The sequence below is a fragment of the Thunnus albacares genome, chromosome 8 (assembly GCF_914725855.1).
Source record: "Thunnus albacares chromosome 8, fThuAlb1.1, whole genome shotgun sequence".
NCBI classification, from domain to species: domain Eukaryota; kingdom Metazoa; phylum Chordata; class Actinopteri; order Scombriformes; family Scombridae; genus Thunnus; species Thunnus albacares.
Window position 1 is genome coordinate 3,776,532 of NC_058113.1, and position 14,163 is coordinate 3,790,694.

At 38.4% G+C, this 14,163-nt stretch overlaps 1 protein-coding gene across 4 annotated transcripts in view; it reads left to right on the top strand.

Moving 5' to 3' along the window:
* Positions 1–14,163, top strand: part of tsnare1 (T-SNARE Domain Containing 1) — a 218,893-nt gene that overhangs the window by 168,547 nt on the left and 36,183 nt on the right. Inside the window, exon 13 of one of the 4 annotated variants that reach the window (XM_044358495.1) lies at positions 12,206–12,455. The exons of the other annotated variants lie outside the window; for them this stretch is intronic. The gene's annotated coding sequence lies outside the window, so the exon portion shown is untranslated. Of the gene's footprint in view, positions 1–12,205; positions 12,456–14,163 lie in introns of those variants that run through there. 4 annotated transcript variants of the gene reach the window in all.

Consider the following 14,163-nt stretch of genomic DNA (forward strand, 5'->3'; position numbering starts at 1 on the left):
GCCAGAGATCAGACTGAGCAGAGCTGTAATGTTACAAGGATGAGGGGAGGACATCTCTCTTTGTTTGGTAACGTTAAAAGTAAATTTAGACTTTGCTGTCTAAAAAAAGACAAGAGAAAGAGAGAGAGAGATGAGAGCACCAGCAAGATAGAGAGAGTATCTGTGGTCAAGCAAGCTGGAATGTGAATGACGAGAGGGAGCCCTGGTAGCGAGAAAGCCAGTGAATCAGATCAATAAAATGTTACTTTCTAATTGTTTCACAGAAGTTATATTCAAGAGCATAAATAAACACGCCCACACCTCTGCTCAACCCTGCAGCAGTGGGCCACACTGCCTGATTTGGTCTGAATACGGCCTTAGTATGTTGTTCATTCTAGTACTTCTGACACCAGGGGAAATACTTCATTAAAATTACTTCACGTATAAACATTTATTTCTACACCACCTGTATGATAATGAGGGAAACTGTCACACAACCATAGCATGGTCTCTCATTGTTCTTAACGGCTTTGTTGTAACGGCGATTGTTGGCTGACCAAGCCAAAAAGGAGCATGCTGATATTTTGTAAAAATATGTTTTTGTCCCTTTCTTGATAGGAGTTTAATCTGCTTAAACTTAATTTGCTTAAGTTTTGGTTCCAAAACGTGTTAAGAATCTAGCTTAGCTCAAACACTGGAGGCAGGACAAACTGTTAGCCACCACCAAATCAAACTTAAAAAAAAAAAAAAACGCTTTCCAAAAGATTCAAAGCTGCCTCACTTACATGGTGCATTTGTTTGAAAGAAAGCTAGCCATCACCACATCACCAGTAGTTTCCATCCAAATGTAGTGGATATTTTAATTGAATTCCCAGAAAATTGTCAAAAGAAAATTCACATTAATGCACCTTTTCATACGCTGCCTTTATGTGAATGTTAGGATTTGGTTCCTTCAGGTAAACAGTTGGTGGTGCTAATTCTCCAGTTTGGAGCCATTGAACTATTGCAGAAGAAGAGAGCACAACAAGATGACATCATTAAAAGAGCAGCAGTGAGAGTGCAAATATTGAGAAACAATGTTGAAAACATGATGGAAATTTGGCATTTCTGTTTGTTTCGTGTATTCATTTGAGAAACGTTACAGTCTCCTCATCACTCCGCACAGAACAGATGTTTTGTCTGTTGAGTGGAAGTTTAAGTCACATGCTTCATGTACATCATGATTGAATCGCCAAGTCTGTTTTCATTGCACTTTGTAGTATTTTGCTTTTATAAATACAACTTTTCCTTCTCAGCCAAGCGTGAAAGATTTTTTCAAATTTTTGGCGTTAACACTTGGGCTGTTTTATTTGGAAATTGAAAATGCAAATAAAAGCAGGTGTATGGAAACACTCAATAACACACTTGGCACTCATTAGCAGTATTTTATTTTAAATTTTATTATTTTATTTATCACATTTAACTAGTGTCAAAATGTCTGATATATTATCTGTCAACCAAGCTCTGTAAGGGCTTTGTTATATGCCACCTATGATATTATCTCACAGAGATCTGTCCAGGAATTTCAGGTGGATACACTGCAGGCTTGTTGGGGAGAACAAATCTGTCTTTACTCAGCTGCCGGTTTTCAAAAGCACTTCACAAGTTTATGGCTGGATGGATGGGAAAAAAACCCTCAATATACCCACAAAACCTCAAACAGCTTTGTTTGCATTACTTTGTTATTTTGCTCCACAATAGATCTATATTGTTGCTCTTGAGCAGCTATCATGCAAGTGAGAGTCAGTGCTCATGTAATGCACACTGTGGATCAGTAACACAATGAGGGCAGTGGTAGACAAAATAGAGTTGTTGTTTTTTGTCTGTTTTTTTTTTTTTTTCAAGGGATATTGAAGGATTTGTACAGTCTTGCAGATGCAGTGTATCTGTGTGTGTGTTGATCAAACTGTGTCAGAACTTGAGCAGAACTTGTTTTTTTGGGGGGGGGGGGTGCTGTTTTCCTACTGAATTTTAAACACGGATATAAGCCACGTTTCAAGCACCTTTTTCCCACTGATAAATATTAAAGAATTAATGCAGTGGATACATGTTATATTTAGCCTCCAAAGCTGCTTTAGTCACTATGAAACACAGCAGACACACTCGCACTGAAAGAGGCTTATTCAAATGATGTAAAAAGCTAAGTTGACAACACAGAGCGGGAATTCAAAAGCGCTGTGATGATATGACAAAAAAAAAAAAAAATCAAAGAGAAATGGATATTTAGGAAATGGTAAGGTAAGTTCTGGGGAATCATTTCAACAGCGATGTAAAAACAATCATATTTGCTTTCTCTTTACCTTTAGAGCTTAAACAAGCATGATATGTTTGAGGGAATGATTTTGATGGTTGCTAAACAAACCGGCACAAGTATTTGTATATATTAAACACATATGAGATATTTTGCTGTGCATACTGTAGATTTTCTGAATCTCCGTCCCTCTGAAATAGAGATCTGAGCCAGTGAAGGGGAACTTGTGAGTTGTTGCCACAGTTAGTGGAGTTCTTTGGGTCTACTATCGTTAATCCATGTCTATGAACAAGTGTGACAATAAGCTCTCTGTCTGAACAGCAATCCTCTTAGGCGAAGCTTTGTGGGTAAACTCGCCTCATGCAAATTCTAAACCCCATTAGCTTTGAGGGACTAGTCAGCTGCATTGAGATTAATGGCCAAGTGACTACTTGATTTAATAGGGTTATTTCACATCTTCCGGGGGAAAAATAAACAACAAAGTTAATGCAAGACATTTGTCACTGACGTCCTCAATCTCTCTTCTCTAAGTGGGAGAAGTTTCTTGTGCCTATAGAAGTGTTACTAACTCAGCCTGGCATTGGTGAAACAGTTGGGAAGCTTTGTAGATGTTGAATGTTGCCTGTTTGGCAATAAGAAATAATTATTTTCAATAAGTTTCAATTGTTTGGACTCTTAAAAACCCCAAGGTGGAAAGGTGTTGTGCATTGTGGTAAATTACAGCATGTTGATATCTGAAACTGTATTAAGAGATAAATGCAGCAAGGAGAGGAAGTGCTATGCAATTTTTCATTACAGGGTAAAAAATGAAAATCCTTATTTATCTTTTTCCATGCCGTCAGCTTACTCCAAACTTTGCTGCAGGGGATTACTGGCTGGGTGGGTGAGGCTCTGTCACCGCAAAGTGGGAGACAACACACTGTGACAACAGTGATCTGAGAGCGCTGCCGACTCCTCTAACTCACAGCTGTGGAGGAATGATTAGCCCAAAAGTTGAGCAGGAGAGTTTAAATACTTCCTCATGACCTTTAATCCCCAATCAAATCAAAATGCTACACTTTCCCTCCACTGCAAAACACAAGCAAACATAGTTTGTATGCTCGACTCCCAGCATGCACTACTAAGAGCTTTCCAGAAGATCTGAGATTACCTAAAGCTGACTGATTACTTTAACAGGTGAAATGAGTGTCATACTCCAGTGGAGGGCTTAATGCGCGATCACATCATGTGAGAACAGCCATGGGAACGGGAAGGCTCCGAGTGACATATCAGAGGTGTTGAGTTGTTTGAAACTGTTTGAACACACTTTTTACTGTTAATGCACTGACTGTCTTGGAAAAACAAAAACTAAAAGGCTAGAGGGATATGCAACTATACAATTCCAAAATCTTATGGATGTCATATGGAGATGACAATAGCCACAGCCAACAACAGTCCATAGTACACACCATGTGAGAAAACTAGCATCAATTCCTGGTTGTTATAGGTGTAGTAAAAGACAGAGTAAAATGGATAAAGCTGTTGTGAGTGGCTGCCAAACTGGGCAAAACTTAACTGAACTAAAAGTTGAGTTTGGACCTAAGTTTAATAACAGCAGCAACAGTGACCTACTGACAGTGTTCCATCGCAAAGTAAAGTTGGTCCCTATTCATTTTCTATAAGACGCAAGTGCTTCACTTGTTAAGACATTGTAACCAACAGTGTGTGTCTGTGTGTGTGATTCACATCAAATCATCTGCACCTGTTGTTTTCTTTGTAAAATCCAACACAGTGGTGGCACCTTGATGATCCAATCACATCCACTCCCAGGATCAACACATACTTCTGTTCGGTCTGTATCTACATCTGATGTGTGATACAGGTATTGGTAAACAATGCAAAGCTACGTGATGAGGACAATGGAGTTTCACTGTTACTGACATTTTTTGCTAAATAAATAACTAAAAAGATTATTAATTGATTACCTAAATTGCAGGCAATTCTTTTTTTTTGTCATTAATTAATCAATTAGTCATCTCACTAGAGTTTGCAGGCCTGAAAAATAGTGATGTTTAGGCAGGCTGAAGGTTGAGATGGCTGACCTCATATATAAAAATAAAAATGTTTAGTTTCGAAGCACAGATGGTTGGAATTACGTGGGTGAATAGTGCATGCAACCAACGATCATTTATCTTTACCTTATCTAACCTGTTGATTACTTTCCGGATTATGGTGGAATCCTTGAATGTGACAGAGAACATGACATGTACAATACATATGTGATAATTATATGTTATAAATTAGAAAGATTATTTTGTAATAAAAAAATACAATATATTTAGATTACTGTGCACAACCACACACTTTTTAAAAATCATTTATCTAACTGTTTTTTTTTTTTTTTTAACTGGCACGCTCTTTTTCTTCAGATGTCAAAGCAGTTCACAGATGGATAACAAAACAAATGACAAGGACAAAAGAACACAAAATGAGATCAGGCATTATCAGTACAAAACAAGAAAAGCAGTAAACACCAGACAGAGACATGGTGGCTAAGATGGACCATGTGGGTTGTGGGTGGTGAAAATGATGACAGTCGGTTTAGTCCTTCAGTCTGTAACTATTTTTGTGTTTGAAGTGACAACGATATATTGCCAATGATATGAGATCTCATTCCAAATCTTTTCTGGAAATAACTTAGAAAAACAACCTGGACCATATTGGTTTTAAATGTTGGTGCAGAGTTGAGTTCTTGTAAGATCACTCTAATAAGGACTTACTAAAGTGAAGTAGTGGAGATATTGTTTTGGAGCTGATGGACATTGTTGGACTATGAATCTTGTGACTGCTTACTATTGGTTCAATGATGTCCTTGGTCGCCAAAGACCAACTTTTGAGGAAGCAGGATATTGTGGCGTATGAATACATGAAGTTATGTCCAGAACACTATAAAATCATCGGAATACAATGAATAGAACAGAGGATAATAGTGCTCACTTTTGTCTTTTCTTAAAAGCATTTGTGATGTTGCACTTGCTTGTACACACAAAAAGTAACAGTAGTACACCCCACACTCCTGTTATAAACTTCCATTATGTCACAGCAACGACAATAACTTGTTGAGCTCATAGGACTTGGTTTTACAATCCTGTATTATAATTGGCAATCATTCCTTGAGTGGGGGTAGGGATAAATGCTTCACTGGGGTCATCAGGTGGGCACCCTCCTTCCTTGGTGTTTCGTTGATAGGCCGATGCAGCAACAGAACTTCAAGAGGATCAGTCAAGACCGGGTTTCTTCTGTTAATGATTCAGTCCTGTTAATGCAGACTGTAAATCCTAAGCCGCTGCAACAGAACTTCAGGGGGATCAGTCAAGTCCAGGTTTTTTTCTGTCAATGAATCAGTCTATTTATGTGGACTGTAAATCATAACCAGCAGTGGGGGTAGGGGTAGAAGCTTCACTGGGGTCATCAGGTGGGCACCCTCCCCCCTTGGTGTTTCATTAATAGGCCCACAACACTTCCAGAGGGCTCAGTGGTGATACCTGGTGTCCCAGGTGCACCCCCTTCTGCTTTTACCCCGTCCTGCTGGCTGTTGGTCATCTTGCAGCCCAGTTCTTGTCCTTTCCTTTCAGCCAGAGCTAGCTCCTGTTTCGCTCTGCAGCCTCTGGCAGTGACTTGATAGCCTGTCCTCGGATTCCCATCCCTTTGAGCAACCAGGTGGTTGACATGGCCCCAAAGCCCCTGCAGATGACCTCCATATGGAGCACATGTGTGCTCCAGCCCTTTTGTTCTGCTTCACTTGCTAGATTGGAGTACTCAGCTTTTTGTGTTTGTACGCTTCACTATCTGCATCCTCCCATTGCACTGCCAGTTCTATGATGAACAAGGCCTTTTGTGAGGCTGACCACAGGATCAGATCCGCTCTGAGACTGGTTGTATTGATCTCCAGTGGGAAGGTGAGCTTCTGGTCTAGATCGACCGTCATCTTCCAATCCCAGACTGTATCCAGTAGGCTTGATCTTTTCTTGCAGTTGACCCCTTTGGTACCTTTCCCGCTGGTACAAAGGCCATGGTGTTTGAGAAGCCAGGGGTTGTTATTCCTCCTTTCTTCCAGTACTAGTGCCTGTTGCCGAAGGACCTGGTTGTGCCTCCAAGTGTAGCAACCTTGGGTGAGGTTGGTCTTGCAGCAGGTGAGTATTTACCGTAGGGTTGCTGGTGTTTGGCATATGGGACATGATGAGTCTTCTCCAAGCCACTGGTTCAGGTTCTTGGGACAAGGAAGAACATCGTAGATAGCTCTAATGATGAAGCTAAGTCATGCCCCAGGCATTGGCCCATTCGGCCCAGTAGATAATCCGTGCTTGGCACAGACAAACTATGTTGTGCTGCTGATAACTGCTGATAACTGCCGATAGCAGCATCAGATCATAAATCGCCTCTTTGTGTCATTCTGCAGTGCAAACAATGTATTTTGTCATTCAATTTGAAAGACTTGTTCACAGAACAACAGTATGAAACGTCAAATCAGCCTGTAAACAGTTTGAGTTGAGCTGAAGACTTCAACCAATCACAACATAACTTGTAAAATAATTGTAATGATTTTTTCCCTTAATTTTTATAGTAAAATAAAGGGAACCCAATGACCCCCTAGATTTTAGCCAATTTAGAACTACACAAAAAATGACAGGTTGTTAGCAGTGATGCCAAGTGTAAACGAATTGTAGTAAATCAACTGAAACAATCAAAGCCACTGTAGTTTGGTGAGGGATTTGCGTTTTCTGTACAGCTTCCTTTACTAGTTCTTTGATATACTTAATATAATTGATCAAGGATTCACGTTCTGCAATAAAGCTTTCAGTCTTGTGAGGACCTCTGGACATTTCACTCCTCTACTACACAGACCCTGTTGGCTTGGTCTCCACAACATTACAGAGCTGCTGTTCATCCTGCTGCTGACTGACAATCAATGGCGGTGCCAGGGAAGCGGTTTTGTCTGTGATTGATATGAGCTATTAGCTTCCTGCATCTGGATACTGTGCTCTGGAAATGGGGCAGGACAGCGCTGACCCACCCAATGAGTCTGTATTGATCTAGACTAGAATGAAACCTCTAAATCTCTCAACACTCTGAATAAACTACTAAAACTACCCAACTCAGATATAGATCACAATCTTGTTTAGTATTGGACTTCTTGATGTTTCTATGATGTAGCCTATAAGTCTTGAGAGCTGATTTTAACAGTGTGAAATATGGGCAGTGTTCAACTGATGATGTTACTCCGCTTCTCAAAACTCAATGTGAACAATCATAAACTAGGTTTTGTGTTTTGCAACGCTGTCTCCTAAAAACTATATACAGCTAACATGCATTTGCAAATAAATTTTTGTAGAAAATGTTATTTTGAGGGGAATATATTTTACAATATCCCCCCCCGGCAACTAAATTCAATTGGGATGTTTATGGTTATATTTAAAGCTCTAGGTCGGGGTTAGGGATAGACCGTACTCTCGGTCAAATATTGAACCCAATTAAACCCCAATGAACCATGAGATGTGTTTCCTTTTTTCAACATTTAACCCAAAACCACCATCTTTCACTAACCTTGTTTAGTTTATTTATTTGCACAAATAACAAGACACAAAAAACATAATGCATTAAAGACAGCATGCATAGATGCAATTTCAGAACAAAAAATGACAACACATTCAGAACAGCCACCATGATTTTCCATCAGCTGAAGGCTGGTTTCTTACAGCTAAAACACTGACATATGTGGGTGTATTTCTTAGGAGCGTGAAACAATTGGAGTTAGTGAGCTCCATGTCTTTTTTCTTATTTTTTTGACCTGTGGTTGGCAGGTGCTCAGTATAATTCATCAACGAATAAGGAGGGTTGTTAAAATCACAGCAGTCTTTAAAAGGACTTTTGATCATGAATCATTTTGTATGAGTCAGACTCTAAAGTCCAATTCTAAATTCAATAAAAAACAAATCACAAGTAAAGTCTGAAATCTAATTATGTTGCCAACCCTAGTGTCCGTCTTGTCAAGTCCCACAATGCCATTTTATTACAACTTGGGCTTTAGTTTCGTAGTTTCAACCATCAGTCCTGCAACTTTATTCACCAAAGTAATTGCTAAATTTGGGGAATGAGGTGACATTGTAAAAGAAGTTAGATGGGACAAGAAAGAGGTTGTAAACAAACCCCCAGGTTAGTCAAACTTATTTGGAGGAGAAAATGAAAGTGAACTGTAAAATTATAACTCAAACTGTTGTAAACATCCCTCACAGTTTACAGACCAACTGTCTGCTTCAACTATGACCTACTGTACTTTGTGCATTTGTGTGGGCCAACAGTTTTCCTGCATGTACAACTGTACAACCTGCAAGGTGAGGGTCAAGTGATAAACCAAGACAGTCAAAGGAGTCAGTAGACTACGTCTCGGCAGCCTTTTAAGTGTTTTTTACTTGTAATCTAAGAAAGTAATCAGTGAAGAATAACATAACACAACTGTACTTAAAAAATTAGGAAAACCATTTGTTTCACCTTTTCTTTCACAGCTAGCACCTTACTGTGAAAAATGAGAGAAACATTAAGTCAAGACATTAAGCGAGCCAACATCTCTCTAAAATATGACATAATACACTTCAATATCTTCATGCAAACACTTCATTCATTATTCATGCAAGTATAACTTGTAGCTAATCAGATTTTGAGTACCACATTTAACTTTTGTTGCTTTCAACTCTCTGTAATAGAGTTCTATTATCACAGAATGTTCCCTCAAATTCGTTATTAAGTGGGTTTGTTTCCCAGCAAAAGACTTCCACCAGCTCTGTTCAGAGTGTATGGACATACAATGTTTCAAATAATAAAAAGCTTAAAGCTATTGTAGTAAAAAATACAATAATTATTTCCACACAGAAATGTATCCATTTTCACATTTTTTGTTTTACTACACTTTTTACAATTTGCTATATACATTTTTTTATACTGAGTTCACTTTTTAAAAACACTTCACACAGTCCTCTTTATTGACAGGCAGCTCTGCACAGCAGTTAATCTCACATCCAAAATGCAGGAATGCAACCAAAACACTTAATCTGTTTCTCAGGGCCAACTATTATACCAGAACACTGATAGCATTTGACTACTAACAAAAGTATGTTGTCACTCATTACATTCATCACAAGGACCTAAAAACACAATAACAACCTGCAGCATTACAATAGAATGGTGCCTTTTTACTAATCATGTCCAAAAATACCAATGACCAAAACTATTAAAGAAAATTTTTAAAAAATCATGATAATCCTTGAAGATTAAGGTAAAGGTTCAGTATGAGAGCAAGTAGTGCTGAAGGTTGACGTCAGGGTTGTGGACTGAGGAATATAGTCATACAAATGTGTGTGTGTGTGTCTTCCGGAAGCGGGGGGGGGGGCTCTCTGTGGTGGCAGGAAGGCAGAGCTTTGATGTGGCCGTGACTGGCAACGCTCTCTGACTGTGTGAGCCAAGCAGACAGACATCCCATGGCCTCTGATCTCTACAAAGAACTATCTTTACATCTCTCTCTCTCTCTCTCTCGATACACACACCCCTAAACATACACAGATACAAACACACAAACACACATAAATCTACCTTGACATAAATCTGCTATGTCCACCACCTCTCTTTCCAAACTGGCATCCTTCCAGTTGGTAAGGATTGGAACATTGTGCAGATGGGCACAAAATCACCAATTTGACGGACGCCTCAGGTCTTTTCATGGACGGGCTCTGCAGTGTAGTCATGTTCATTCTCCTGTCAAACTTCATAGTCCTCTCATCACTCTTACTCTCCCTACAGCTCACTATATTCTCTCCTGCTCACTCCATTCTCCTTTCCTCATGTTTGCCTTTCATGGTCTGTTTTCATTCTCTAAATTTCTCTAACCATCCCTGTCGACCACACACATATCTAGAAGACAAGTCCACCCAATCACAGTGCTTCTACACACTAAAAATCACTGGGCTAAAAACTTACCCAGCGTGGGTCAATATAGTACAAATGCAGTACTGGGTTAATTTTACCTAGTACACATGGTAGAAAACCACCCAAGACAAGATACCCAAATTAGGTAAATTGTCAGTTTTTAACCCAGTGATTTTTAGTGTGTAACACACACAGGGTCAACACTCAATGAATACCAATAGATAACTTTTATGTCCTCTAGATTATGTGATTACTGGAAAAAAAAAAACATTAATTGTGTCTTGCTCTTGTTTGCCACTTGATACTTCTGTTTCTCAGAACATGCAAATCATTTTGGTAAAACTGTCATGTCATCTGTTCACAGTTCATCTGTCGCTCTGCGTACAGCAGTGTACTGCACAGAGCAGAGGAACAGGATTCTGTCTAGCTTACTGCTTTTAGTCACTCTCAAGTTTAAGTAATGGCAAAACATAGCACTTTGTGACACAATGACACTGTGAGGAAAATAAAAAGTTTAAATTCAGCTGTCCTTCTCAAAGATACCACAGTCTGTGCATTATTTCTCCCTGTTAGCCACTAAGTAGACAAATGTGAATGCTAATTCAGCCCGAAACAACCTGGCAGCATACTTTGGACTTTCCATCAATGAAGTCCTGGATGGAAAGTCGCGGTGACTCTATTTTACTTTTTTTATTGGTGAAGCTAAACACAACAACTCAGACGGTGACACCACACACACACACACACACACCCAATTAGAGCAACTTGCTTCAAATTTTGTACTCCTCCTCAGGGTCATAACTCAGTCAAATCTCAACACACAGGCATGATAAACATATTTTTAAATTCAGTGTGACTTATGCTTCCCGTGGACATTATTATCTCCTATGTCCATCACGAATGAACATCCATAAATCTGATTATACTGTAAAAAAAAAAAGATGCTCCTTATAACTTCAGAACCTGCCTGAGAATCATCACATTTTTAAGTTTTTCTCAGTATCTAAGTAATCCAGTGATATCCAGTGACCCAAGAACAGGATCTGCTAATAGCTAATTCAGCATACTTTTAACGGTTCCAAAAATGTAAATAAATGTAGGCTAAAAAACAGGAAACAAATTGTACAGATAACTAACTGAATTGGAGGGTTGTGACTGATAGGCAATTTTTGTCATTTTTATTTATTTATTTATTTATTTTACTGCTTGTGTTTTGTTGCTGTGTATTTGTATGCATGGTTTAGTGTTAATGCTGCAGTGGTTGTGTATGACTGCTGTCTGTGTATGTGCTGCTCTGATGTCATGCCCTTTATGAGGTACAATGATTTTTTTTAGTTACGTTCTTTTGTAAAAAGTACAGTACAATTTCTAGCTATGCTACTGCTGTCAATGATAACTGCATATGAAGCAAAAGGCAAATATCTAGTAATACTGTACATCTAGTAACATTAATATATAGTAAAAATATAAGTATGTTTGTACGGGGACTACAGGAGCATTTTTCATTAGTATCTGTTTTACTTAATATTCAATTTTGTTCCTCTGTGTTTTGCATTTTTTTCGGCATAAATATGCTACATATGAACTCTGTGGCTCTGCTCACCTAATACAGTTTTAATCTTTTCTCTATCACTCAGAATTTTGGAAGCCCTCATTTAGGAAACTTTGCTAAACTCAAATAAAATGTCCTCGTTTAGTTCTGTTCAATTTAAACTTCTTTACTAGTATTGCCACAGTATCTAAATGAAATTCAATAAAAATGAACATAACTGCTACATCAAAATACTATATTATATGAAAAGAAACAAAATTTGTTCCTCTGGCAAGGATGGTGTCTCGCTGTCTCCCTCTCTTTAATTCTTTCTAAATGGAGTGTGTGTGTGTGTGTGTGTGTGTGTGTGTGTGTGTGTGTGTGTGTGTGTGTGTGTGTGTGTGTGTGTGTGTGTGTGTGTGTGTGTGTGTGTGTGTGTGTATTTTCAGTCTCTCAGTTGCAGCCCTCAGCAGCAGTGATAAAAGATGAGACAGTGCTGCAGGCAGCTGGAGCTTCATTCAGTGATTATATGGGAGTCTGGAAAAATGAGTGTGTAAAAAGTATCACACAAAGTTTTTAGGTTGATTGTGTGATAGATCTCTGTACACAGCAAAAAGTCCAGTGTTGAATTAACTCCCAAAGAGTTGATTTCAATACTTTTTTTAAGGTTTATGTAGCTCCACACTCTTCTTCTTTTTTATCTGGGTAGTGTTAGTTTCACTTTCAGTGTCAAGCTATCTACACTGAAAAAAATGTTAAAATTAATTATAAGGATTAATTCCAATAAATAAAATAATTTTCAAAAATAACATTTATTTTTGCCATTTCTCCCTTACTGTCATTCATACAGTTGAATTAAAACATTGTGAAGGTATAATGTACAAACTTTCATCTGAAAAATTGTATAAGCTTTGAATATCACACAATTTTTATCATATGCCATGCCTCACTTCGTAATACTCTGAATACATGATAACGGTCATCAAAATTCTCTGAGAATATTTTGCCAATAAAAAAATATGATCTTCAACCATATATCACATGTTTGCATCCAATTTGACTGTTTGACTGAACTGCAAACCGCAAGAACCACCAACCCGAAACCCCATTTCTAGAATACTAGTTAAAATATATGAAATAAACCAACATCTTTACTTTTTCTTAACATAGATCTTCTAGCTGCAGTGTAATTACTAGTTCAGCTGGACTAGATATTTGATTATATTCAGTAGATATTTTATGATCCTATTTACAACCCTACTTTGCAAAATGTGCATAAAAAATTTAATTATGTAACAGTGGAGGTTGAAAGTCTAAAGTCCAGTCTGATGAAATATATGAAAGTGACAAGTGCAGGGATTAAATGAGGGATGTGAAATGTAAAGTCCAGTTTGACAACCCTGTCTTCATCCTGCTTATATGGCCATGGTACAAGATTTGATGTGCATGTACAGCACACACACACACACACAAAACACATTGGAGTGCTTTATCGGATGACGTGGCTCAATATTAATTGAGGAAGAATATATTTTAAGAAAGATGATTTCATATTAAATATCCTCAGTCACATATCTTGTAAATATCAAATTAAATGAGCAACTTCACATTTTCTTCACATCACAGGCTATAAAACTCCTAGGTAGTGACGTTTGGATTCGGGTTGTGGCTGACTGGCAGCAATTTGAAATGGAATGAAGTCCACAGATAGCAGACAACCCAAAACAGGAGTCAAACACGACAAGTCCACCCACAACTCCTGTGCTCCTGTGTAGCATACCGCTATCAAAAACTGACAAAAAAATGTTATTTCTCAGACTCAAAGGGGAAATAATTAAAACGGATGGCCTTAAAGCTGGAGTGCGGGACTTTTGTCTCCCCCCTCTGGCAGTGAGAGTAAAAGGGGGCACTCGACTGTGATTGTCTAACACGGGTATGTGGTCCTATAATATTTGGAAAGTCTAGAAGAGCAGCATGATTAACAGCCAAATGACCAGTGCAGGAATGCTGTCCCCATTCTGTATACTGTGAAATACAGAGAGATGTATCTGGTAGTGATAGGCTTAATCAGCATTGTGTGAACTTGTTTGGCAAGGGCTTGAATGAAATGGACATTCATTTATATATAAAAGTTCCACACTGCAGGTTTAACATTAAGCTATCGTATTATTGAGTTATCAAGGACACTTTTGTGTTTTTGTGTTGAGAAATGTTTAAGACTTCATTAAAAGAAAACCTTAACATGGTGACAGTGAGGAAAATACTTCTGGGCGGGTCGCAAAGACTGAATCATTGTCTTTGTGTTGTGTAGTTATTTGAGCAACTACGTGGTGTCAGCATAGCAGCATCCATAGCAACCACCATAGCAACAATAGAAGCCTGAAAGAATCTCTGTAATAACTGACAA